The sequence below is a fragment of the Mixophyes fleayi genome, chromosome 12, assembly GCF_038048845.1.
Source record: "Mixophyes fleayi isolate aMixFle1 chromosome 12, aMixFle1.hap1, whole genome shotgun sequence".
Taxonomy (NCBI): Eukaryota; Metazoa; Chordata; class Amphibia; order Anura; family Limnodynastidae; genus Mixophyes; species Mixophyes fleayi.
Genome location: NC_134413.1, coordinates 56,451,537 through 56,477,662, shown reverse-complemented (window position 1 = coordinate 56,477,662; position 26,126 = coordinate 56,451,537). Strand labels below are relative to the sequence as shown.

General features: G+C 39.4%; 1 long non-coding RNA gene across 1 annotated transcript; it reads right to left on the bottom strand.

Moving 5' to 3' along the window:
- Nucleotides 1–728: 728 nt before the first annotated feature.
- LOC142109016 (uncharacterized) lies at nucleotides 729–26,126 on the bottom strand. Its single transcript, XR_012680260.1, has 3 exons — nucleotides 25,955–26,126; nucleotides 21,055–21,242; nucleotides 729–1,906 (listed from the first exon to the last, which is right to left on the bottom strand). It is a non-coding gene; the product is annotated as an uncharacterized LOC142109016 (long non-coding RNA).

Sequence of the window (26,126 nt, the reverse complement as noted above, 5' to 3'; positions counted from 1 at the left end):
CAGTAGTAAAAAAAAAAAAAAAAAAATACCACTGTTCAAGAGGGCAGCAAGTGACATTTTCATGGCCATATGCAGTTCCTGACCTCCTGTTGCCCACCACTGTGTTATACACTTGCATCCAGTGGATATGTTTGGCACACAAAGTAGACTAATTTCATACCGAATATGCCCAATCAGGAGAATTATAATAGAATACAACGTGTTTTGAAAATCTACAGTTAAGTTGATAATTTCACTACAATGCTGGCATTTTCACTCTGCAGGAGAATGTAGTCAATTAGTAATGGTTCAAAGAATATGTTTAAACCATTTCAAATCAGTGGTCAGTAGCAAAGCCAACAGAACAACACTAATCTATCCACTTTGGTCACGGAAGGACCCATTTTCTAAGCAGTAACATCAATGTTTTATTTCTGATTATTATAAAGCATGCTTTAGCTGCTAAAGTTTTAACAAACACATTTTCTGGCGACCTTGGCATTTGGAAAACGAGTTTTAAACGGTGACGTCACAGCTCAGATCCTCATGTGTAACGGAAGTAAAAAAAAAAAATTGATCACTTCTGACATGGTTGGTGCTGATGGGAAAAACGAAATCAAACACTTATTTGAAAAGATAAAGACATAAAAATGGACTATCAGATAATATGCCACATAATAGTGTTGTACTTGGCAGATTTCCTAAACAGAATGGAGAGAGTACTGCACCAATAAAGTGTAAAACTGGTGTAAAACCTGAGAAGTCAAAATCATTTTATTGGGAAAACCTGCAATGAACGCAATTCAGAGTGTTACTAGGTTTAGCTGGCACAAACTGCTATAGGAATCAAAGTGCTTTGCCTACTTCTAGTTGGTAAATTGAATGCAGAGCATATTCCTACAAAAATAACTGAAAAGGTTTTGTTTGCTTTTTTTCTAATAGAAAAAAGACATTAAGCCTATTCCTTCAACAGAAAAAAAAATACAAAAGTATAGATTGAGCAATAACTTAAGTTCTTCACTGATTTATTAATGAGAAGCCACTGGAATCCTATTTTTCAGACATTCATCCGAAAACTCAACTTTGGCCTTTTATTAACAGGCCCCCGTAATATCAGATCCATAGCAAGCAGTGTATAGTGTAAACAAATCTTATTCATCTCTCTTAAAAGGTTTGCTTCATTAACATGCCTACTGCTCTTAGTAACGGTCTCGATCTTTTACATGCCAAGTGAAACAGCTTACTTTAATACAGTACTTTGAGGATTCCAACTATTTTTCTTCAAGGTGTTAACGATTTGCTTTCATGTGATGTGAAGATCTACTAATCATACATATATAAGAAAAATAGCATTGTAATAAAATTGTACAATACTACAGTACTCCACAAGCTTTGATCAGACTTGTCAGCCTCCAGAGATGTGGGTTATACAAGGTCTTGGATACAGCTGCTCCTTTCATAATGCTCTCCTTTCATAACATACAGAATACAACTAGTGTAAATGGATTCTTTCCAATACAGACCATCTCTTCTGCCATAGAAGTATCACAGAAAAAAAAAAAAAATAGTCATTGAGCTGCTTGTAAAAGGACAAATAAAAAATGATATTACGATAGTCCTCAGCACATCTGCTGGCTGTTATACAAAGGTCAAGTTTATGCACTGTCATTTTTGATGTTCGCTCCTCCAGGCAATAGCTGACAGTCTTGCTTTGCAAGAGTCGATGCCTGGATCAGTGATGCAGAGGTTCGACATGAAACAGATAAAATTGTTAAACAAATTTCATTCCACTGGAGCAGAACATATTTCAGGATATGTCTTCTAAGACATACCTATGAATGCCTTGTTTGAATTTTCCTAAGGTGCCATTCATTGAAGAAAAAAAAAAAATGTATCTGTTCTTTCACCAGTCTTCCACCAGGCAGACCTAGGAAAAAGAAGAAGAAAAAAAAAAAGTTCAAATTTGCCTGTTAATCTGCAAACAAAATACTAATCTAGCCAAGGGACAATACATCTGTGATACAACATATACAAAAGAATAAAATGTCTTCCTAGTAAAACAAAATATAGGGCTTTGTGGCCATTAAACTGGTTGTACATCCTCCTTTCCGTAAAGGACTAGCCCTACACTTTAAACTAGAGGCAAAACTTTGAGGGGAAAGGTGCATTCCATGTCATACAGGTAAGCATATGACTGCTTGTGAACGGCTTCACAACCAATCTGATGCCATAGCAGCCACTTAATTCAGAATAGTTCCAACAAAGATAACACTGAACAATGACTGTGTGATCCTATAAAGTCACCTGGTTGTAACTCTACCAGCTCTTTCTAGGTCTACACTAGTTTGAAACTTTACTGTAATACATGCATGTCTCTTGTAATAATCACAGCTGTCAAGAGTCTACACCATGATTGGCTTTCCTAACTGCAGCTGTTAAACCAATGCAGGACTTCATCAGATGTGTGCAATATGGCTTTAGAGCAGTCTGTGGGAGAAAACTTTTTGTCAAAGAAACCTTACACAGAAACCTTTATTCCTAGAAGCACAAGGGAGATTCACAAGTACACACAGGATGCATATTTGACAGCGCAGAGACGCAGTTTGCAGATTTCTCTCTGTTAAGCATTTATCCTGCACCCATTTTAAAGTTCTGCTTCAGCTGCATTTTGTTCTATTGCATGGCAGGGGAGAGTAAGGGGGATATAGACACTAAGGGACTATGCAGAGTTAAACTTATTCTAATTATGTAGTGCAAATTTAACTGCGCATGCCCACAAAGAGAACACATGTATATGTGCCAATGTGTATCCGGCACTTGCTCCTTCCTTACAATTGGAGGGGTGGAACAGGAGAGAGAAGGGGCTTGCAAAAGCATGACAAGTATTGTAGTAATAGGCAAGTTCATGCAATTCCACCTCATGCCGACCTGCCGAGAATCGGTAGGTGGCATATTTTTTGCACCTGCTACGGGGCAGTTGCAAATACACCCGGGATGATGAGGACATGATGTGCATATGTAGTCAATGCAGAGCTGTACGTATCTGTATATGGGTAGAAACACTCTTTTGGAGTCTGCTTTTTTTTTGTTTAGAGTAATCTGCGGTATCAAGCAATAAGCAGAAGGTGAAGAGAACCTCGTCATTGAAGATGCTCATCTACCACAATACAATTCTATTTTATTCTTTCACATTTAGGACACTATCCTATTATCTGTCAGTTTAGGGGAAGAAAAAGAGGATTTTTGCTCAACATAAAATCAATTTCTCTTACTACACTGGGGGACACTGCGTTACCTTGGGGTATAGTAGGTGGGACTGGAGTTAGGCACTTATAAACTTGTTTGTTCCCCTGACTCCTCCCCCACTATGCCCCTCCTCTGTAGCTGACTTCAGTTTTGTATAACCAAGCCAGGAAGAGAGAAGAAGCAATTTAGAAAGCAACACCAAAGATAGCATTACTTTCAGAGCAAGGGAGGGCGCGCAGTGTCCCCCAGTGTAGTAAGAGAAATTGATTTTACGGTGAGTAAAAATCCTCTTTTCTCTGTCCTACCACTGGGGGACACTGCGTTACCTTGGGGAGCTACCAAAGCTGTGTCCAAGGGCGGGAATGCTCTGGAATGGCTGTGCGCAATGTTTTGTGTTCAAAACCCTGCATTTGTGAATGCAAAGGCATGCAACAAAGAAACAATATGCAGCAGAAACAGACGCTGCCACTCTGTACAACTGCGCCATTGAATGACGCTTTTGTGGCGTACAAAAAGCTGCAACCCTCCTGGAAAGTGCACTGTAAAAGTCACTGGAACCTGCAGAGGGGTACAGACAGAATGTTGGTCGAGATGCAGTGACAAGAGACCACCTAGACCCTGTCCCCCCTACGCTCTTTAGCGTTAGAGAGGCTAAATGGGCATTAAATTCCTAAACAGGAACTGTGCGAACAAGAGCACAAACTATCTCCCGTCGGAGAAACGTTACACAAAAAGAAGAGGCACAAGAATGATGAACTATAATCTCTGTGTCAGTGGAATGCAGGCACTAATTGTCATAACCAATAATGTCTCGTACAACGCGCCACTAAGTTTCTGATAAAGAACATGAGGAAGAGCCATACACACTCTCGCCCCAGATCCCCTACGAGATGTGACATCCAAGAGAACAGCCTGCATTGAGCCAACAACTCAATCCACTCAATAATATACAAAAGGATCACCATATACACTGATGCAACAGCTTAAGCCACTCAGCGATATCTAAGGGAGCACTGATACAGTGCTTAAACCATTCAGAGATAAACAAGGGAGCACTCATTTCATGAGCAAACAGCTTAACTAATTCAGAGAGTCACCGGAGGCCCAAGCAAGCCTCCTGATGACTAGAACTAGACTCCCTGGAAATCTACAACCAACCAAAGGTGGGCTGAGCATGAAGAAACCACTTAAGCAAAACAATCTTCCGCTGAGCTAAACAGAGAGCCACGGAAGCTGCACGCTGAAAGAAGCAGGGCGTAGACCCAATAAAAGCCAGCTGGTAAGGAAACTTTTAAATATTCCTGAGTGGGACGTATGAAATTCTAGGAATTTACACCAATCGAATATAGTTTCTAGCCCCAAAGAAAACAGCTAAAAAAGAATCTCTACGGCTGAAGCGAAGGTAGCAACCATGTTCCTGCAAGGATGCTCTAGCCGAAAAGGTTAGCCATCCGACGCCACAACGTCAACCCAGATGATGAAAACAAAGAGCCGAACTACGAGATGAGGCCGCTCTGGAACGGGAAAAGAGGGACGACAACACAAGTCCCCTAAAACAGTAGAACACTGCTTTGCGAGACATACGACGGACCACCAGACTAACTGGTATGCGCCCCCTCCTAGAAACTCTTGAACCCCTACAAGAAAATTGGACCTGTGAATCAACTGTACACCCTTAAGTTCTAGAGAGACCCGACTTAGCTATGAACAAATCCAACTGAGGGACATTAGATTGAGAGCTGATAGAGAAAACAGGTTAACATGTGAAAGGAACCTGGGCTCCCTCTTAGAGAGCCCTATGACCTAACCAGGAGAGCACAAAGGTATTACCCTGAGGTGACCCACTCTACCTGTTAAAGGATTGATTGCTAAGGCATTCGGCCCTCAATAACAATAATAATAATAAGTTGGTCTAGCTTGGCCCATACGATGGCACAAGGAACCCCCCTTCAACCATACACAGGTCGACCCCTATCCTGCATTAGGATACGGGAATTGCATAAGTGCTACAAATATGCAGCAGCACTGCATTTTAAGACCGAATCTCTACAGGTCTGCTGACCCTCTGTACAAGAAGAACAACTGACTCACTTATAAAAACAATGTGACTAAGCACCACCCGAAAGGTAAGTTAGTGAATCAGGGCAAAGGGGTGCTATGCACGTCCAAAGCTATGAAATCAGCCTTCCTTGATGAGAATCTCCCTGTTGAGACATGGGAGATGTTACGAACAAGGAGAGCCAAGGATACAAGTAGAAACTTCGTATCCTATTTTGCAAAACAGAAACTGCTGATACTGAAAGGAAGTTCTGCCAGGAGCAGTTAGGAACTGTGTAGAAAAGAGATGAGCGTGTTCTTCGGTAGGAAGCTATTGAAAACCCCAAACTAGAAGATAAGGCATAAGCCAACGCTTCTATCGTGTTAGAATAAACGAAGAGCTGGGTAGGCTCAAAGTGATCACCTGTGAACCCAATAATGCAGTCCTGCTTCTTGCTGAGAGGCTGCAAGTATAATGTTCTGGCTGAAAACGTCTAGCTGTAAGTTAAGCGTAGGGTGTAATAAATAACTTCCACCTTCGGGGAATGTTTACAAATCTAAGGATGTTTACCTGATTTCCCCAGCACATAAACTATAACCACGCCTGTAAGGCTAAGCCCGACTCGGAATGTGGCACCCTGACCTCAAATCAACAGAGAGGATCAACGGATGGAACACGTAAACATCATGGCCTGGTGTCGCTGACATAAAAAAAAGCACACCTACCGCCAGAAGCCTTTGGATACTCATTTGTAATAGCAAATTGAGAGTTCCGCTATCGGAACGAAGTGCTGTAAGCATGTGGCTAACTATAGGTATCATAGCTGAATAGCTGTATGCCTACCAGCTATGATGCTGTTGGCTGAATACAAACCACCCCATTAACCCTTAATGTGAATAAAGGCTAGAGCACTTCTTCTGTCCGAGAGCCGCTAGATAAAACCCGTTACCAGCCCCTGCTCTGTGTAGGACTTTTGTCTGCTCCCGCCACAGCAGAATAAGAGAACTGAAGAGCCACAGGATTGTCACCAACAGGGACCTCCCTTGTATTGACAGAGAGTTATAGGAGGTGAAATCATAGCTAGTCTATTACAGTTTACCTGGTCTTTGACAAAAGACAGAAACCGAGTCTAAGATATGAGGAAATTTTTTTTTCCCCAACTAGGGTGTCACTAAGGCTTAGGTTGAAAATTGAAAACCAAGTATAGACTGTTGTCTTGCAAATACGAAAACTGTGTACAGTTTAAGCTGGGATTATCCACCTCGTGAGTGTAATCAGCAAGAATATTCCTCTTGATAGTAAAACAAGATGGAAATAGACATCCTCTGATGAGGAATGAACAACATCCTTATTCTGACTGTGGCAACAGTCCAAGATAAAATCCTCTCCATCTGTGGAAGATGGTGAACAGCAGCATCTTTGGCCAAATGGTTTTATACCTGAACAGCGTAATGCCGCTTCTGTTAGCGGACAGATATAAGCTGTGTGGGAGCTTAACCAGCACAGTGTAAACATGTGTAGAAGCATGAAAAAGGGTATACTCGCGTACCATTTCAAACTTAAAAATCACCTTAATGTGTTCGGCCACCAGAAGCGACAGTGATTTAGACCAGACCTTTTTCTGAAAAACAGCCGACACCGAAATGGGAGCACCCTGTTTGTAGACCCTAGCCCCGCAGTCTGTGCCGAGGCATTCAGGTTAGGCTGTGGAAATTACATTTTACACATATATAATGTCACTCCTATTTCCCAGGTGATCCATTAGAAAACATAAGGAAATGGAAGGCAAAGTAACAGGTTATAACCTTGTCTAACAATTAAATTGAAGATATAGAATATATATATATATATATATATATATATATATATATATATATATATATATATATATACACACACTATTAGGGTTTACGCACACATATACACAATGCAATACAGACCAACCCGCCTACCACGGGATAACACTGTATATTATTTTTGTGCCACAAATGCAGAGAATGTAAAACAGCGTGTTTATTACCCCTAAGGTAATTCCTCAGACATAACTCATATTTGGAAAACTGTATAAAAGTTAACCACAATACTTAGGAACACAGGCTATACGTAGCAAAAGGGATTGTGTATATACATGGAACTCCCTTTACGAGACTTATGGAAAAAGTCCATCCACAGTCACCATATGGAATATTATACAGATATGTATTCCCATATTAATGTACATCTACCCAACAAGCAAAATATGTCAAAAGAGGATAGGAAACTACCATATTGTCTAATAGGTAATCCTATAATATATACAGCAGTCATAGGGTCCTGAAATAAAGGTCCTGACTGTGTGGAAAACAGGCTGACAATCGTTTAAAAACAGAATTAAAAACGATACTACATTACCCAGTGATGAGAGGCAGAAGTCTGGAACAGCATGCACTGATGTGTGTGCGCTCCAGATCCAAGATGGCCACCGTTCGCGCCATTAGGGAGAGAGAGAGAGGGGGGAAGGTGCACTCCCCTCCCCCAACATGTCCGCCTCTGCTCACTGCCGCTCAGCATTATATATATATATATATATATATATATATATAATATGGCTGCAGCTGCTGGAAGTGAGAACCGCCGCTCTGCCATGCCCAGGGTGCGTGCGGTCTCACTGACTTCATCGCCTCTACAGAGCGCGATGCTTGTCCTTCTGCCCCGCTGCTCGTTATCTAGGGGCGGAGGGGGGGGGGGGGGGGGGGGGGGAGGCTGACGGCAAGTCTGCGGGCGGGGAGGAGAGGCAGAGACACCCTCACTCCCGCCTGTTTAAACGTGGCCATTAATAAACATAAATGGCCCCTTTGCTCGTTGTTTTCTAGGGGTAGACTGCCGGCAGAGGTGCAAGGGAAGTGTGCTGCTTACCTGCGCTGGAACTCAAGAGTGAAGAAATCCCGGGGACTTTCACTCCTCTGGGTCTTGGCATGGAGTCCAGCGCTGCACCTGAAAAGGAATAAAAATAAAAACAGGAAAACCTACTGCTAAACTAAGTATAGGCAGGAGCCTATACAGAAGTGACCTTTCTCCAGAAGGCACTTACAACAACTGAAGTCAGCTACAGAGGAGGGGCATAGTGGGGGAGGAGTCAGGGGAACAAACAAGTTTATAAAGGCCTAACTCCAGTCCCACCTACTATACCACAAGGTAACACAGTGTCCCCCAGTGGTAGGACAGAGAAATGGGACGATGGGGGAAGTGAAAATACAAATATTTTCAAAAGGAAAAAAGGACAGGTTGATCAGTGGGGTTTCATTCCATTCCAAACTGCAGAGTGTCTACTTTTCATGTGATAACAGGAGATATTTTTTACATCCAACAGCTTTTTAAAAAGTTGTCTCACAATAAGGGCTAATTTTCTATTGTCTATGTGTGCCCCCTTGCCAAACAATTTAATTTACAAAATACCATAGAAGACATACAAAAGGAAGTTTCCGATTATCCTTTAGCAAAAGGCTTAAAACAATCAAAAATCATTTTGCCTCCTCCCTCTTTACCTCCTGGACTCTCTGAAACATCAAATTTCAGATGACAGCTAGACAAGCTCAAGTACCTGGGAATCTACTTGACAGGTCAATATAGTCAATTATATGCCGCTAACTTTTCCCGACTATTCAACTCACTTAAACGAGACCTCGAGAAATGGGATAGGTTATACATCTCTTGGCTGGTCCGCATAACAGCAGTAAAAATGAACTTGGATTCTTTATTTGTTTCAGATGCTTCCTATTCCTTCCCCCCTGGGCAGCAGCAATCTTTCTTCCAGCACTGGTTCTGTCGTGGGATTTGGTTCCTGACAGACATAGCTATGAGAATTTTCCTTGAATTTATGGACCTCCAACGGCGATATGATATTCCTCATAAGCTCTTCTATCTGTATGTCCAACTGAAACATTTGTATCATTCAATCCCAGCATTTAAAACCTTTTACCAACTCACGCCTTTAGAATCTTTCTGTAAAAGTAAAGTAAATCCCTCTCTACTGGCTTAATATCTACATTTTATAGTCTTCTGGTGGCATAGCGTCAACCTGTCAAAGATCACTACAAACTAAAGTGGGAGGAAGACCTTGGTGTGGTGCTGAAAATGGATGAGTGGTCCAAGATCCGGACACGAATCGCAAAGACCTCTATCTGTGTGTGGACCAAAGAGAAAGCATATAAACTACTATATAGATGGTATTTGGTCCCCACCCATCTAAAAGCCATATACCTCGATTCTTCCAGCCTTTGCTGGAATTCATGTGGAAATGAGGGCATGTTCTATCATATATGGTGGTCATGTCCAAAGATGGTCAGATTCTGGCAAAAGGTTCACAATCTAATTCTTAGAGTCACCTCACTACAAATTCCCCCTTGTCCTTCCTATTCTTTCCTACACAGACCTGTACCCGACATTGACAAACACACAATAGCACTTGTGAGCTACATAATTAACGCTGCCAAACGGTGGTAAATCGGTTTTCCAATTACCACAACTACGACCTCGGGAATGCCTACAAGAAAAAAAACGAAATCATCCAAAACCGAATTGAAAATAATTAGACTTGGCTTGAACCAGGCGCTGAAGATGCCCGGACAAAGCAGCAGAATGAAGTCAACGTCAGTGCAGCCTGACATTGCGACGTGTGTGAATAAAAATTTAAAGCGGCAATGTGGGAACAAGTGTTTATTCACACACATTGCGATGTCAGGCTGCACTACTACTACTACTACACTATGTTACTATATCTTTTCGAGTTATAGTGCGGATATGGATCTGCTATACATCTTCTGAGAGGGATCTGGAGATCAATTGAATATCAGACCAGATAAGCCTGAATTAATTTGTTTTCTGGTATGCGGTTACTGAAGCACTACTATTATATAGTATAAATGTTATCACACTATGTTTAGCGCTAATTTATATAAATATATATTCTATCCCACCCTTCTGTTCTCAGCTGCCATTTTAAAATAGATAGCATTAGGGGAGGTCCATTGCTGTAAGTGTGGGCTGATGAAGTGAGTCGGAGAGGGTGAAAAGGCAATCAATGTGTACTAGACTAGCTGTGATATTACTGCAGAAATCTTTACAGTTAAACAGATCAGTGCCTGCTGGAATTATGTGATAAAGTGGATACGAGTGTAGAGAGTAGAAAATTTAGTGACCATTGATAGCAATTCTAGTATATTAGTAAACAAATCAGGAGAGGACAAAAAAAAAACGAGGTCTTTCTTGATTTTAAAATACAAGTGTTTCATGAACGTGAAGAAGGCTATTGTGTGAAGGGCTGTACCACATCTATAATAGTAAGTGGGAAAACTACAGGGTGCTATTGGACTCATCTCCTTAAAAAAACCCAAAAAAAACCAAACCAAAAACCTTCAAAACACTAAATTGCATTACTTTGAAACATATCGTGTATCAGTGTCTGAATAGCAAGGTAACAGTCCCTCATTTCCCATTCACCTGGTATGGTGGGTGACAGCTAGAAGTAGTTCCAACTTCAAGTAGCTTTAGGCCTCTTGTCAAAAATTGATCAGTCTACAGATCAAGAGCATTCCAATATTAGAACAGACAGCAGTACTTTTTCACCCTCTACATACATACATATACACATATACACACACACACACACACACACACAAATAAAGGAAGAGAGCCAACATTCCATACACCTGTAGTGGCAAGGAAAAGCTTTTTGTGAGGAGTGGTCCTGCTACTGTTGTTACTAGATATCCCATGGCAAAAACAAGTGCACAACACACTCAAGCATCTTCTGTAACATTCCATGCTCTGAGTGTAGGTCTGTCACCTACAAAACAGCCACACCAGTGCATGAAAAGAAATGGACACAGGATAAAATTGGGGATTCACAAAACCCTGAGGAGAGTCTAATCGTGTCCATGAGTGTTGCCTGCAAGTGACATTTCAGATTCTGAACACTAATTATAGAGCAACCTTCCTCTGAAATTTCTCAACCATTTGGAAAGGTAAGGAAGAGGAGTAAGGATTACTACTTTTGAAGTTACTAATGTGCAACAGGATGAGGGGGATAATTGTTTACCTGAGAATGATTACTGTGTTGTACTTCAACAAGATAATGATGTCATAGATTGCACCCAAGTAAGGCAGCCACCACCAGTGGTACCAACTCATACCCATAAACACATTGTTTTACCTTGGCAAAAAAAAACAACCAAAAAAACAATTGTATTTTTAACCAAACCCAGACAACATTTGTTAAGTCATCTATAGTCTGAGACGCCACAATAAGTAGATGGTCTATGTCCCTATCTCTAGGCACTTCCACCATGTTACATCAAGTTCATTCAAGTGGATTAATCTAAAACAGGAAAATCATGTATGGTAACAAGCAGCCAAACATCAGCTAGCAGCAGAACGGATAGCTCATGCTATCTTGACAGTCAACACCATCCTAAACCTCATTATTGATACATAATTCAGCATCCAATTTGCAAATGCAAACAGACTTCCCTAATGCAATCCATGATTTTCAAGAAGAATCCTTGCGCAGCATAGCTTCTGCTTGGGGTGAAGCTTTTATACAGAAAGGGACCAAAAGGAGTAAGATTACTTTTAAGCAACAATTGTCTGTGAAGGTTCCTTTTGCAAACGGTTGTAGTATGACAGCCAAAATCCTGTTGCTCAGTGGATCACTGAAGCCATGACAACTATGTTAGCATTGGATGTGCGTCCAATTTCCGGCATCAATGCATCAGGTTTTAGCAGATTAGTTGAGGTCGTGTGTCCATGCTACAAAATTCCAACTCTGAGGTTAAACCACAGGCAAATAACTCTCTGAATTGCTGGCTTCACCAACAAACACCTACACATCAAGCCGTGAGATATAGAAGGGGGGGGGGGGGTGTCATGATACCTTATGCCAGCACACTGGGGAATCCTTTCAGTTTTGCACAACCTACTCAAACCATTTGAAATGGTAACAGATTAAATGAGTTAAGACAGAAGCTAAAGAAAAGTAAAGTTAACAATTCTGCTAAGTATGTTGGCCTGGTAGCTCAAGGTTTTTATTCACTTTGCCCAGACCTAATAGTTTGCAGGATCTTGAAATTGGATCATTCCAATTTGGCAACCGTGCTTGATTCTAGGTTTCAGCCATATTTAATGTCTTTCTTTCCAACTGACACAAGTCTTCACAGATGCAAACAGCTCCTTATGACCAAGCTATCGGCACAAGTCACACATGACCCATCCCCTGCTTCAGCTTCACTTATATATTTATAGTGCGCCACATGAGGTCCACAGGGCTGTACAGAGGGCAAACAATACAGTAAACACTACAACTCAACACAGCTACTGGGGTGCAAAGGGTATATTCAGTACAGGCTAAAACCTGTGCTCATTATCAGGGGCACAGTAAGGTACAGAGCACAATACAATTGAGTGAACCCTGCACCACCTTTTATTTCTTGGTCCCAGCCTGTTGGCTGGTCGAGGATAATTTTTACACCCTCCCGCCATGAGACTGGGGGCCTATGGGAATTTATTTTTTTATTATTTTTTTTTTTTAACATATAGCACTTAAGCAATTTTTTGCACAGATTTCACTTAGTTTGTTTTTGCTGGCATGTTTTTTGGGTTTGACCCTTAGGACCTCCCCTCTCACCAAGTTGTCTTAGGCTCGGTGCTTCTGTGGCAATCCTGAAGACCCTTGCCGCCTAAGGGGCCTTTTGGCTCCAGGGGTCTGGGATGTAAAGGGGCCCCCCTAGAATTGAAGGTGGGTCTGAAGACCCTCATCTCCCTAGGGAGCCTTTGGTTCCGGGGAATGAGGAGTAACGTGCCCTTTCCCTTTTGGGAAGGGCAAAAAGGACCAAGCCCCCAGCACTGTTTTTCACGGCACTGGGTGATTTGGAGCACTGCACCTCTGGCTTCAATAAAAAAAAAGTATATTGGAGGAGGATTACTTTAATGATATGTAGAAATTAGCATCCCAGACAGTCCCTTTGAAATCTGTGAGGGGGGGTAAAAAAAGCAATTTGGGGCCCACTGTGCAGACTAGCTATGGTGTACTTAAGCTGCCCACTCCTCCAGTGTGTAGTTGGAAAGAGTGTTTAGCCCAGCTGGGATCATTGTGAGCAATCGTCATAGGAGGCCACACACACCGTCGAGTTCCTGTGGGGATAAACGAATGTCGTGATGAGGATATGGACATCCGTGATAAGGATGATGGTGATGACATTAAGGAAGATGACCACTGTTTGCCTGAAACCCTTTAGTAAATTGTTAAAATCCATATTTATTCTACAGTTCAAAAAGCAACTACCAAACGGTTTTCTTTTGTGATGGGCCAAAGACATTAAGCACTTCAGCGAAAGGGAATGCCACTATGCTGAAATGCTTGGTTTGCAAAAACAAGGCATGTCATTTTTAATCTATAACCTGAACCTATCGTACACTATTATACATTATGGGCTTTGTCCACATTGGTGTATCATCTTTACTAAAATGACAATTTATTACTGCCACTGCTCTCCATCTCCAATGTATGACATATGCTGCATAAAGTTGAGAATGAAATAGTACAATTGTCTTTCTCGAACCATTTTACTAGTGGGCGAGGTCCACCTTGTTTTTTGTTGTTGTTGGATTTACAATTTATTATTGCCGCTGCTGTGTCTCTCCATGTCACACGTGCTGAATAAAACGTAGAATGAAATGGAACCATTTTCTTTCTCAAACCATTTCAGGTGGGCCCACTTCAGGATATCTTCATTTCTAAAACAACCATCCTACCAGCCAGCCAGTGCTCTGTCTGAATGTTTTAAGGGTATCCTTTACCTAATTATATAATATATGCGCACTACCCAGAAGTAAGGGTGTGTGCGCTGTTTGGGTACTAGAGCAACCCTTAACGCTGTACAAAATACATGGCAATAAATGAAAAGAAACGCCGGCTCACAACACTAGATAAGCAATGATCTTGTAAATGTCAATGGCTAGAAAAATCCTCAGTATCAGTCTAGAGATGTAGCAAGTGAACGATTATTAAATTGAATTGATTTATCACACAGTAAAATTAAATTACCATCCTCTCTGCCACTGCTGTACCACTAAGTTTTAGTGGTGTAATATAATACACACACTTTTAGGGTGTTTGGTTAAAAATGGTGACAGATCAACGGCACAGTCAGCTCGCTGCAGCCTTTGGCCAATAATGCAGAAAATACTGACAGTTACAAGGTCATCATCAGACAATAGACTGTAAATGAAGGACACTAAAGCAAGAACAAAAAAAAAAAAGAAGGAGTTCAAAGCTACATGTTACCCGTTTTTGAACATTTTTAATGAAATTCAAATTACATGAGGGATGGTCGTGCCAAAACCAAAACACAAAGCTGGTTTTAGAACTAAAACACGGAGGTGTAATTTGTAGACATGTGCGAACACACTACAAAAAGGTCTTACGACGCCTTGTAATACTACAGTGATTATTACACAATTTTCTAATCATTGCTTACAGCACAGTAGCCAAGTGGTTAGCACTTCTGCCATACAGCACTGGGGTCATGAGTTCAATTCCCGACCATGGCCTTATCTGTGTGGAGTTTGTATGTTCTCCCCGTGTTTGCGTGGGTTTCCTCTGGGTGATCCGGTTTCCTCCCACACCCCAAAAACATACTAGTAGGTGAAATTGACCGGTGTGTGTGTGTGTGTGTGTGTGTGTGTGTGTGTGTGTGTGTGTGTGTGTTAGGCAATTTAGACTAAGCCCCAATGGGGCAGAGACTGATGTGAGCGAGCTCTATACAGCACTGTGGAATTAGTGGCGATATATAAATAAATAGTGATGATCACTACTCTTGAATGAACACAATTTATACAGTACAGAAATCTATACGATCATTTTAGTTTAGGCAATTCCTTGAAAATATGGACAAAGTTTAAATAAGCAATAAATAATTCGCTTTGCATGAGTTAGATAGAAACATAAAATAGTGAAAGTGACTGTTACAAACAAAAAAATTCCAAGAGCATTCAAGTTTTGAGATATTACCTTGAAGTTTTATACAGTAGTGTTGTTATCCGCACCAGAAAGAGGATTAAGTCTATAACCAGTAATCAATGGCTTAAGTATAGGGACATTTCACATCAAATCAACACAGGGTTTCAAGCTGACCGTTTCAGATTGTAATGAAATTTGGTATCATAAATTCTGCCACAGGTGTAAACAAAACCCCCAAATCTTAGGCGGATATGTATACTGGTTTTGAAGTTATATGCCTTTAAAGCTGCAATTTTGTTTACTTATTTTAAATTGCATTTGTAGCTCACCTGATTGAGCTAGAGGGTTGGACAAGGTCTCATTTTAAACCTTTTTATGGGCTTTCATATGATATAGAACAGCAGTAGGTTTCAATAAAAATTAAAAATGTAGGATTTTCAAAATCAAAATATTGATTTTCTGAAAGCCTTATTTTTAAATTTTTGAAAAATATCTCAAAAAATGTTCACATGGTTAACAAATCCCCAGTTTTATTTTGGGATCATCTTCTACAAGAGCTTTCAGTTTCAAGTGGTTCAGGAAATTGTATTTATTGAGGCACTACACAACTGAGAAAAACAAAACAATATTTTTCTAAGTTCACTTAGAGGAATTCAAGTTAGTCTTCAGGTGTGCTTGGGGACCTTATTGTACAGACAGCATCTGCTCCACTTCTGCACAGGCATGCAAACAAGTGGAAATATACTCTACGTGGAAACACTTCTAGTGGTCCAGGGAAAGGTAAAAGGCAGGCCTATCCAACACAATTGAAGTGGTCAGGTTAGGTTTGGGTGGGCTTTAATTAGTTAACAAGAGGTCCTTGGTCACTAATTTAAGCACACCCAAACCTAACCTGACCCTGGACCATTTGTGTCACTTGAAAAAGCAGAGTGGGGTATCAGTCTGGGAGAATGTGTGCTGGGAGTTAGAGACCCAGCAGACTGGGAGCAACACTGTACTCACAAGAAGAAACCTCAGTCACCCGGCCAGGCAGAGAAGAGAAGGCACAGCCCATGAGGCTTCTGCTGATCTCCACGGGTCAGAGGTGCATGCAATGGGCTCCTTCAATCAGAGCTCAGCACAAGCTCCTCTCACTCCTCAGCAGAGTCTCATGGGAATTATTTCCCAGACTCCCCGGCAGACCAGTCCGAGCCTCGTTTTGTGTGTAAATTGGTTTAGAGCAGTAGTTGGTGTTTAAATTGGTTTAGAGAAGTAAAAAAGAAGATGGAGAAAAGTGACAGGTACCTTATTGTTCCAACCCATTTAAAATGCTGATCATACTTCTAATAGGAAAGGTTTGAGAACGGTTTCAGAAAGGACAAGGAATATGAAGCTCTATACATCGCCCTCGATCTAATGTCAGATTTATTTAACTGTCAGTACTTAACTCATTAGTTATTGACAATCAAATAATAAACATAATCCGATATCAGTATTCAGGTGTCTTAACAACCCAAGTAAATAGGACACAGCAAATGTCATTGGTATTAGAGGAACACTATGGTGTTACGCTGAGTTTTCAATGTATTGCACATCTACATACAGAATATGGTAGCTCACACACAGGAATTACAGATTAAATAAGTTTGAGAACTTAAGAATCAGAATAAGCCAATTGCTTCAGTCACTGCATAGGGAGTGTAGCTAAACAATCATCACTTTAACCCAATATGTTTAGTGCATGTTGTAGCTAGCCATTTATTATGTTATGTATCCATCTGGAGTGACTATTCATTCTTAACATATGACATTGGGCAAGCATGTTATATATATATATATATATAATAAAAATGAGCTTACATTATTAACCTTTATTTATAGATCATCACATAAGGTCAGCACCGTACAGAGGGATTTTATTAGGAATATATTAGGCATTTTTAGCAGTGTCTGTACTTTGACACGTTAGCAGACAATGGGCTAGATTTACTAAGCTGCGGGTTTGAAAAAGTGGGGATGTTGCCTATAGCAACCAATCAGAATCTAGCTGTCATTTTGTAGAAGGTACTAAATAAATGATCACCTTTTCTTACACATTAGAACACTAATAACCAATTTTAATACAAAAATGAATTAAGATATAGATGGGTTTTGTTTGTTATATTCATTATTTAAAAAACCCCTCAAAGATTTGATAATTTTATTGTATTTTAGTGGATTGGAGTCCTCTATTCTTTGACCATTCTGATCTTTAAGTTGAAGATCAGTTAAAGTTTTATATTAAAGGTTTTTAAATGCAAACTCATTTTTAAAAAAGATGGCCCCAAGATTTGTTTCTCAGACTGCAATTTATTGTAACGGAATCACTGTATGTTGGTAACGGTCATCCAAGTCATGGAAAGGGTGTGCCTGATGGAATTGGTGGCAATTAAAGAATTATACAAAGCGGCCATAAAATAGAATAAAAAAGTTGAGCATGTTAAAATCCTATTTGTTAATAGGGAACAGATTAGTGAAAATCGCACCATGTCGAATGAGAGAGATGGAAAAGAATATCTTCCTGCCACAAACACATCAAACACACTGTTTTAAGCCAGTAAAGAAAGGTATAGTAGAATACAGGCCATATTCCTCATAACTTGCTGTGAAAATACACTCATTTCTGGACAAACAGGATAAAACTATAGATCAAGCTTTCCCAAACTCAGTCCTCACAGTGCATGTTTTCCATATCTCCATATCTCCTTTTTGGAGCATAGCTGTATTAGTTACTGGCTGTCACATTGTAACAGATCCACAGGTTGTACTAATTATGTCACTTGTCACCTGGAAAACATCCAGTGTTAGGGGGCTGTGGGGACTTAGCTTGGTAAACACTGCTATAGATTTACAAATCTGATAACATGTTTTGATTGCATATGCAAGCAAACACCCATGAGAAAGTTTGTATCTCAGGTGCAGTTTTATTCCTTATCAAGCAAGATACTGGAGGAAGCGTGTTGAGTTTCATCCATCCACCCAGCATTTGTCCTCTTTGTGGGAAAATAAAGTGGTTACAACATCCCAATATTGATATCAGGGAACATATTTTGTCCTCCTCTTCCAGAGGCTCAGTTAAACTACATTTCATGAATGATCAGGCCTTCTTGATTACTTCAAATTTTGATTTGAAAGTACCCACTTGCAGTTGTATACAAAAGACCAAAGCAATACTACTAAATTATCTATCTTAATACATATTCGTATATTATGACAATTATTTTTTTTTTATTCACAAGTGTTACTAGTGGTCGAATTTAAGACTGGCAGTATGGAAAATGTAAGTGAATGGAATTTAAAAAAAACTTTAACAATGAAGGCAGTAGGGGAAGTGGCAATATGGCATACCACTATAATACCAGCCCACTTGGACCACTGATTACAAGTACAAGTTTAGCAACTCAAAAGCATATGTAAACGGTAGTAAACAAATCAATGCTCTACAGTTACCATATCCGTTCAGTTATCACAGCATTGTAATTCCGTTACTTAAAAAACGTGTCCAGGTTAGACAAGTTGTACATAATTTTGGTAGAAGTACGACATGTATGCCCCAAATGGCACCATCATGCTAAAAAATAGTGCAAATATACGAGTAAGTCCTGAAAGCTGAATTTATCTATATGATCATTACATGCACATGTAATGACATGTTTCACAAATGGTGATTGCGTCACCAGTATTGAAAGTAGGCTGTTTAATGAAGGATAACTTGTACAAAATGTTACTTCAACTATTTTCAAAATATTTTAAATGGGTTTTATTGGGGGCTATTGGATTATGATTTTTGTTCATATTAGTGATGGCAATAGTGTAAAGAATGGATTAAAATGTAAAAAGGTAATTCGGTTACTGATGGAATTGCTCATTTACATAATAGTTAACTGACCCATTGAAAAATAAATAACACAATTACACAGCTTTTAGTCAGTTGCCCAAAGAATAATTTTGGCAACAAACCCTGGCAGCGTTCAGGTTTGTGACCTACCTGGCATCCGGGATGGGGGTAACAAAAATTTGATTATATAGCGCCAAACATTTGTACAGACTAGACCAGTGTGGCAAATCATTTGAAGTAGATTACCATAATAATGGTTAATCAATAAGCATGGCAGAGTTCATTTGTCTCAAAACCCTTTTGTACCTCACGAACAAAGGGAGTCAGTACTTCAAAAGACACGCATTTACAGCATGAACCTCTGCAGTGGGCAGGAGACGATAGCTTTGTGCTGGGATGATGGATTACCTGGGAGCAGCACTGCTTCATTATAGTCTAATAGACTCCTCTGTACAAAGGCAGATGCTTTTTTTTTTTTTTTTTATTTCTTCTCTTCCCTTCTAAATACAAAGACCTCACTACTGTATAACAAGCTACACTTTCTGTGAGAATTGCAGTGTATTCCATCTTGAGTGAGGACAGAAACGCTGCAGATAGCAATAAAGGACTACACACTTTTACAAACAGCTAAAGCCTCTTAAAATATTATAATCACGTTTTATATACCAGAAAAGAACATTGCATGCATAAAGTACATATATTTTACTTATCGTAATAAAGAATAAAGTGAAAGTAAACTACCAAAGAACAGTGCAAAGACTGATTACAATCTTACTTATGTCAATTAATTCAGTTAAACCTAAACAAATAGGAGAACAAGCAATATTTTTCTGTACCAGTTGTACTCAGTCCCCTGTAAGCAACAATAAAAAGTAGATTTCTGCATTTTTCCTCTCACAACCAAGAGATATATGCATTTCCCATATGTCAACATGTGTTACACATACAGAAACATGATAACTCTTGCCTTTGCCAAAAAAGGAGCACAAAATAAATGTCCCAATTTATTTTTACATCCAATATCGATATACAATACAGAATATATTATCCCCTATAAATTACACACACTTCATCTGAAATTCAGCACAGTTATTCAGAAGTTGAAGTCAACCCCAAGTTACTAACAAGGATCAATAAATTTGCCCCAGCATAACGTGTTATAGGTTTTTTTATTTTTGAAAAACCCTTTTTGTTAGTAAAACACGCACCTATGTAACAATATATGCGTCAAAAATGGATGATTTAAAAAAATTTCTTAAGTTAGAGCCCACTGAGCAATGAGTGGTGGGTCAAGAAAGCCTACAATTAAATAAAAAGTAATCCACACAATTCCAGCTTTAGATGGCTAATCATAAGATAACTACACAGTACAAGAATTAAAGGAGAATATCTGCATACAAATACGCACAAAATAACCACAATTGACAATCTACGTTGTAGTTTCAGAACATAAGGTTTTAAGACAGTTCAGGAGACTTCCTTTTGGGTTTGCTTTTTTAGGTTCATGAAGTGTGATGTTATTCAAAAGACTTTCCAGTTGATGCACTGGAACCATAAGCTTTCTGACAGTTTGGTCAACGCTAGATATAATGTATGTTTCACCAGGATAAAGTGTACTATGCAGGGGATTTAGTGATGGGTTAACACTCTAAAGGGAGATGACAAAGCTTAACCATCGGTCTCCTAGAAAAGCTGGATGTATTTTTTATTTTTTTTCCATCTGCGCAGAGAAACAAGACTACGTAAATATTTCTTCCAGTATGATAAACCGTTTGAAGAGAATAAAAAAAGAAGATGCTTTAGACATCATATGCAAGTCATATCCTACATTTCTTATAAGCTCATTTATAGAAAATGTAAAGCATTTTGACATAACAGCTTAAGATTTCTATAAAAGCCTTTACCAGCAATCTGGTACTGATCCAAATCTAAAATACTCACTAGAGAGTTGTGTGATCTTAAGAGTCATCTGATCTTGCCTTGACCTTCAAAATGCTGCAGCAAGCATCTGCAGGATCAATCAACGTCAGGTCCTCAAGCATGCGGGAGCTCTGCATTGCTGTAGACTTTGTCCTGTGCTGTTCTGCTCCTTATATAGGGAGGGTGGGAAAGCTTCTTATAAACCGTGCCTGAAGGAAAATATAGATTCAATCTAGCTTGCTGTGAGCGCCCTTGATCGGTAATAATTTTGTACGTTTCACTAAAGCATTCCATAGAAAAAAATGTATTTAATAAAAGGAGTTCATAAATCTAGGAATACCTTGATCATATCAAATTACACAGTTTAGAGTCCATCAATTAAGTACATTTTAATAAAATATAATAAGCCCACAAGCTTAATAAACCTGTAAAGTAAAGGATACTAGAACATGGATCAACTAACAAGTTTGCATAGATATAAAAAAACAAAATTAAATATAACCTAAAAAGTATTCTACCTCTTAGGCCACTGTGATTCGTGTAGGCCACTGTGATTCGTGAATGAGGATGCATCAAGAAGAAAATGTACCTGTCAGCACATCGAGGATGTTCCCATTGTCATAAATAATACTGTTTTTAATCATTTAAACCGCTTCATTACATCAGTTCCCAAAATATTGCCTAATGAAACCCAAGAACAAAAAGGGCAGGAAGCTAAATTTCAATTAATAAACATCTCTTTATTTGAATAATAATTTGTGAACCAACCGTAAACAAAATTTGTCATGATTCAGCTTTCACACTGGTTTGGCAGCAATGCAACAATACTATCTATTAAAAGCAACCACACAAGACAATTAAAGAAACAGCTTGCCTATAAAAGGGGGATACAGAAAAAAAAACCCACCACACTTACATCGCTTGATGCTCCAGGTTATATAAAGAAATACTAAAACAATCCTGCACAAACACAAGGGATATCGTATATAAACTTGCCTGTGCTGACAGTCAGGTTATATACAATATCGACAATGTTAGGGCGAGGTCTAGCAGCGCTTTGAAAAGAGCTTGCAATAATAGTACTCAAATTACTTCATGCCGATGCATTGAAGCGAACACCGGAACATTCATACATGGTCATATGAAAGAAATTAGCAGCATTTAGATGGGAGGAGCATTCCCTATTAAGCATGCGGCACAGAGCAATTTCAGCTCACGGTAGCATAGTGGTTAACGTTGGCACATCACAGCTCTGGGTTTTATTCAGATTGTTCGATATGATTGTGTGGAATTTCTATATTTCCCCCAACAGTGTAGAAAATGTACAGCATCTAATGGGGCAGGATCTAATTGAAGGATTAAATATTTTCTGTACAGCATAGCATAACATAATGGCCCAATATAAACAAACAAATAGTAAATAATATGAACACTAGCAATTTTCAAGCTGAAAAAGTGATAACATGCAAAGTGCCCACTTGAAAACTGCCTTAGGGCTCAGACCCACTGGTGGTTTTTTGTTCACAGAACCTGGTATGAAATTAGAAACAATTATTTCAGGAAATACCATAGCCACTGGCGTTTTACTTGAGTTCTTGTAGCGCTTACAGAATGCTACGTGTTCCATGTAAATGTGATAGAAGGCATAAAGTAGTCCTTAAAACGTGAAAAAGCATTTTATTTGAACTTTTACTAGCATAAAAATGCAAGTAAAATGTCAGTAACTATGTGTCCTTAGACAGCAGACTTTTTTAAGCAACATATCTAGAAGTATATTTTTCACTATATTCACACTCAAAATATGTGAGGAGACAAAGGATTTTACAGTTTTGTTTGTAGTTACAGACTGGAGTCCCAAAGGTGGAAGGATGAATCTTCTCTTTAACTAGACCTATGCTAAACAATGGGAAATGGGTTTGGTGCAGCTTCATTAAGATAACTGGAGTGTCAGTCTACCTCACAAACTTGTATGAAGTTCACAACAAACTATTACAGGGAGAAGGACAAAGATGAAGACAGTGAGTGTTTGTACTCTGGGAAAAAAAAAAAAAAAAAAGACAGAAATCCCACGTATGTCATCTTTTGAAATGGCTAGATTAAAACATCTGAAGAAACTAACATGTGGCCAATTAGTTACATTTTTACCCCATATCTTATAGGCAGTAAATCCACCACCTGCTACAAATACAAGGGTTCAATGACAAAACTTTCATGGTGTAGCAGATACTCATCCCCATTGAGGTCTGTATAATAATTTTCCAGGATAACCGCTAACCAGCTAAAGTGTGTAAATAAACAATGTCTCTTGCATGATAGCTGACGGAGTTATTTGACAACTACTGAAACTGATGCAATTACTGCATTTTTATTGCAGTTATTCCACTAACAAATTTCTCGGTGCGCATCGCAAAATACACATCTAAGCTCTGGTACTAAAATCAACTAAGCAATTCAACAATTGAAAATAAATATTTTGCTTTTGTGAGGGTTGCAAGGATACCAAACAGAAAATAAATTTGACAGTACAAGCAACATCACATGTGGGAGATCAATCACAGGGAAAACCCAAGCTAAATTTGTTTGAAGGAGGGAGCCAAGTGGCTATTATCCTAAAGCAAATAATCTATATTCAAAAAGTTTATTGGATTAAGGATTGTAAGACTTTAGAAAACAGACCATGGCAGTGGAGGTTGGTATCATGCATTTTATATTGTTTGCAGACAATAACACTGGCAATCTAGTTTTGAACTGTCTTGATCATTAGGAGGCAGCATTCAATTATTTCTGGCTGGGCTTGTGTCCTTATGGGCAAAGTGATTGTTTCATTTATAAAAAAAAAAAAAAAAAAAAAGTGTGCATAGTGACACATCTCAGCTATTATTTAAATAAATGTATTTTAATAAATTTTTTCGTCACCATTTCTTCCCTCCCTTGTCAGGAATTCCTGCTCTCTTCATCATTCATACTCGGGTGGTCAGCTACCTCATTATCATGCAGACCGGCCCCATGTGGTTGGGTATGTAGGAGTTGTCCGTACAAACAGTAGACAATATGCACTGCTCACCTAGTACATCCCCTACAATGAAAGGAAGTTCCTACAATCACCTGCAAGTTCTCTCCAGATAAATGTGCCCCACAAGCATATGGCTTAAGAAGGAGAGATCATGCATGCGACTGGTAAATTTATTCCCTTAGGTGTAATGGACGGGGAGACGAACCATTATTGACAGCTCAGCGATGGACCTGTCTTGATAGTGTTTTAAGGCTTTTCAGCATGCTAAGGAGCAGGGCCGTCTCTTCCATTGGGCACGATGGGCAGGTGCCTGGGGGCCCTGCAGGCAAGAGGGGCCTGTCCGAATCCTAAAAAAAAAAATATATATATATATATTTTTTTAAAATACTTACCTTGCGGTTACATCAGCGGTGATCCGGCTCCCTCCCTGGTTACCTCTTCCGTGCTGTGGTTGCAGTGAATGCTGGGTGTGATGTCACGCCCAGCATTCACTGCAACAACAGCACGGAAGAGGGCAGAAGAGACTCAGCGGCGCGGAAAAAAAAGAAGAGGATCGGACTTAAGGGGGCCCATATATATATATATATATATATATATATATATATATATATATATATATATATATATATAACGTTTTTTTTTTTACATACATATTTTTTTTTTAACACACACACTAATAATATTTATATATATATATATATATATATATATATAATATTATTAGTGTGTGTGTTAAAAAAAAAAATATATGTATGTAAAAAAAAAAACGTGATTTATTTATATATATATATATATATATATATATATATATATATATATATATATATATATATATAATTATTTTTTTAGGGGCCCGCTACACTGCATTGCCCGGGGGCCCATAAAGTTGTTAAGGTGGCCCTGCTAAGGAGGCAGAGCAAGGAAGAGGAGGCAGTAATCACATATTCATGAAAAAGGGAGGAGAAACTTAGTAATATTAATTAAGACATTAGTGATATAATGAACACAGAATTCCAAACTCAGAAAGACATTAAAAAACACAATAAGCCGGGCCACAAATTACAGTAACAGATTTTCATTTAATATAATCCAACCCGTTTAAGGAAGCAAGACACAAAAACCCATTTAGACATACGAGTCAATTGTTTGAATAAGCAACTTATTTCATGTGCAAAAACTCCATTAGTGACAACGCATTTGAGGCAGAGGTCACACTACTAGGAACAAATTTGCTAATTCTTAGGCTATATTTCAGTTACATTTTATTTGTAGTCTTAACATGTTGTCTCCTCACAGTGTCATCATCTAGGAATAACCTGGAGTTACATAGGTGTCTATTAGTGGCCACATTCCCACCAGTTATTTATCATCATCATTTATATAGCACACTAATTCCACAGTGCTCACTCACATCAGTTCCTGCCCCATTGGAGCTTACAGTCTAAATCCCCTAACATACATACAAACAGAAAGAGATACTAGGGTCAATTTTTAATAGCAGCCACTTAACCTAGCAGTGTGTGGGAGGAAACTGGAGCACCCGGAGGAAACCCACGCAAACACGAGGAGAACATATAAACTCGACACAGAAAAGGCCATGGTTGGGAATCGAACTCATGACCCCAGTGCTAACCACTGAGCCACCGTGCTGGCCATCCATCCATAACATCCCTTATTGTTTTGAAACTTTTCTTGGGAAATATTCCTGCATTCAAAAACCCGTCCACTCACCTAATATGAAAGATCAGGGTACAATATAGTATTGCTATGGTCTCACTGGAGGAGAAGACAGTATAGAACGCAGCATCTCACGTCACATAATGCGCTAGAACCCGGAGTGCCCGGGCCCACAGGTGGTAAACACGGCCGGTTTCTGGCTACATACGTTCTACTAGAGGGACCTCTCACCTGATCCAGGTTCTCATCGCTGCCGCTGTCCTCTGTATCCGAATCGATAACGACTCGACCCTTCCGCTTCTTCACCATAGCTGCACCTACAGCGCAGCGCGGCCCACACACCGGAACCACCGCTCACTCACACAAAGAGCAGTGCGCATGTTCACGATCCGAGTCCGACTCC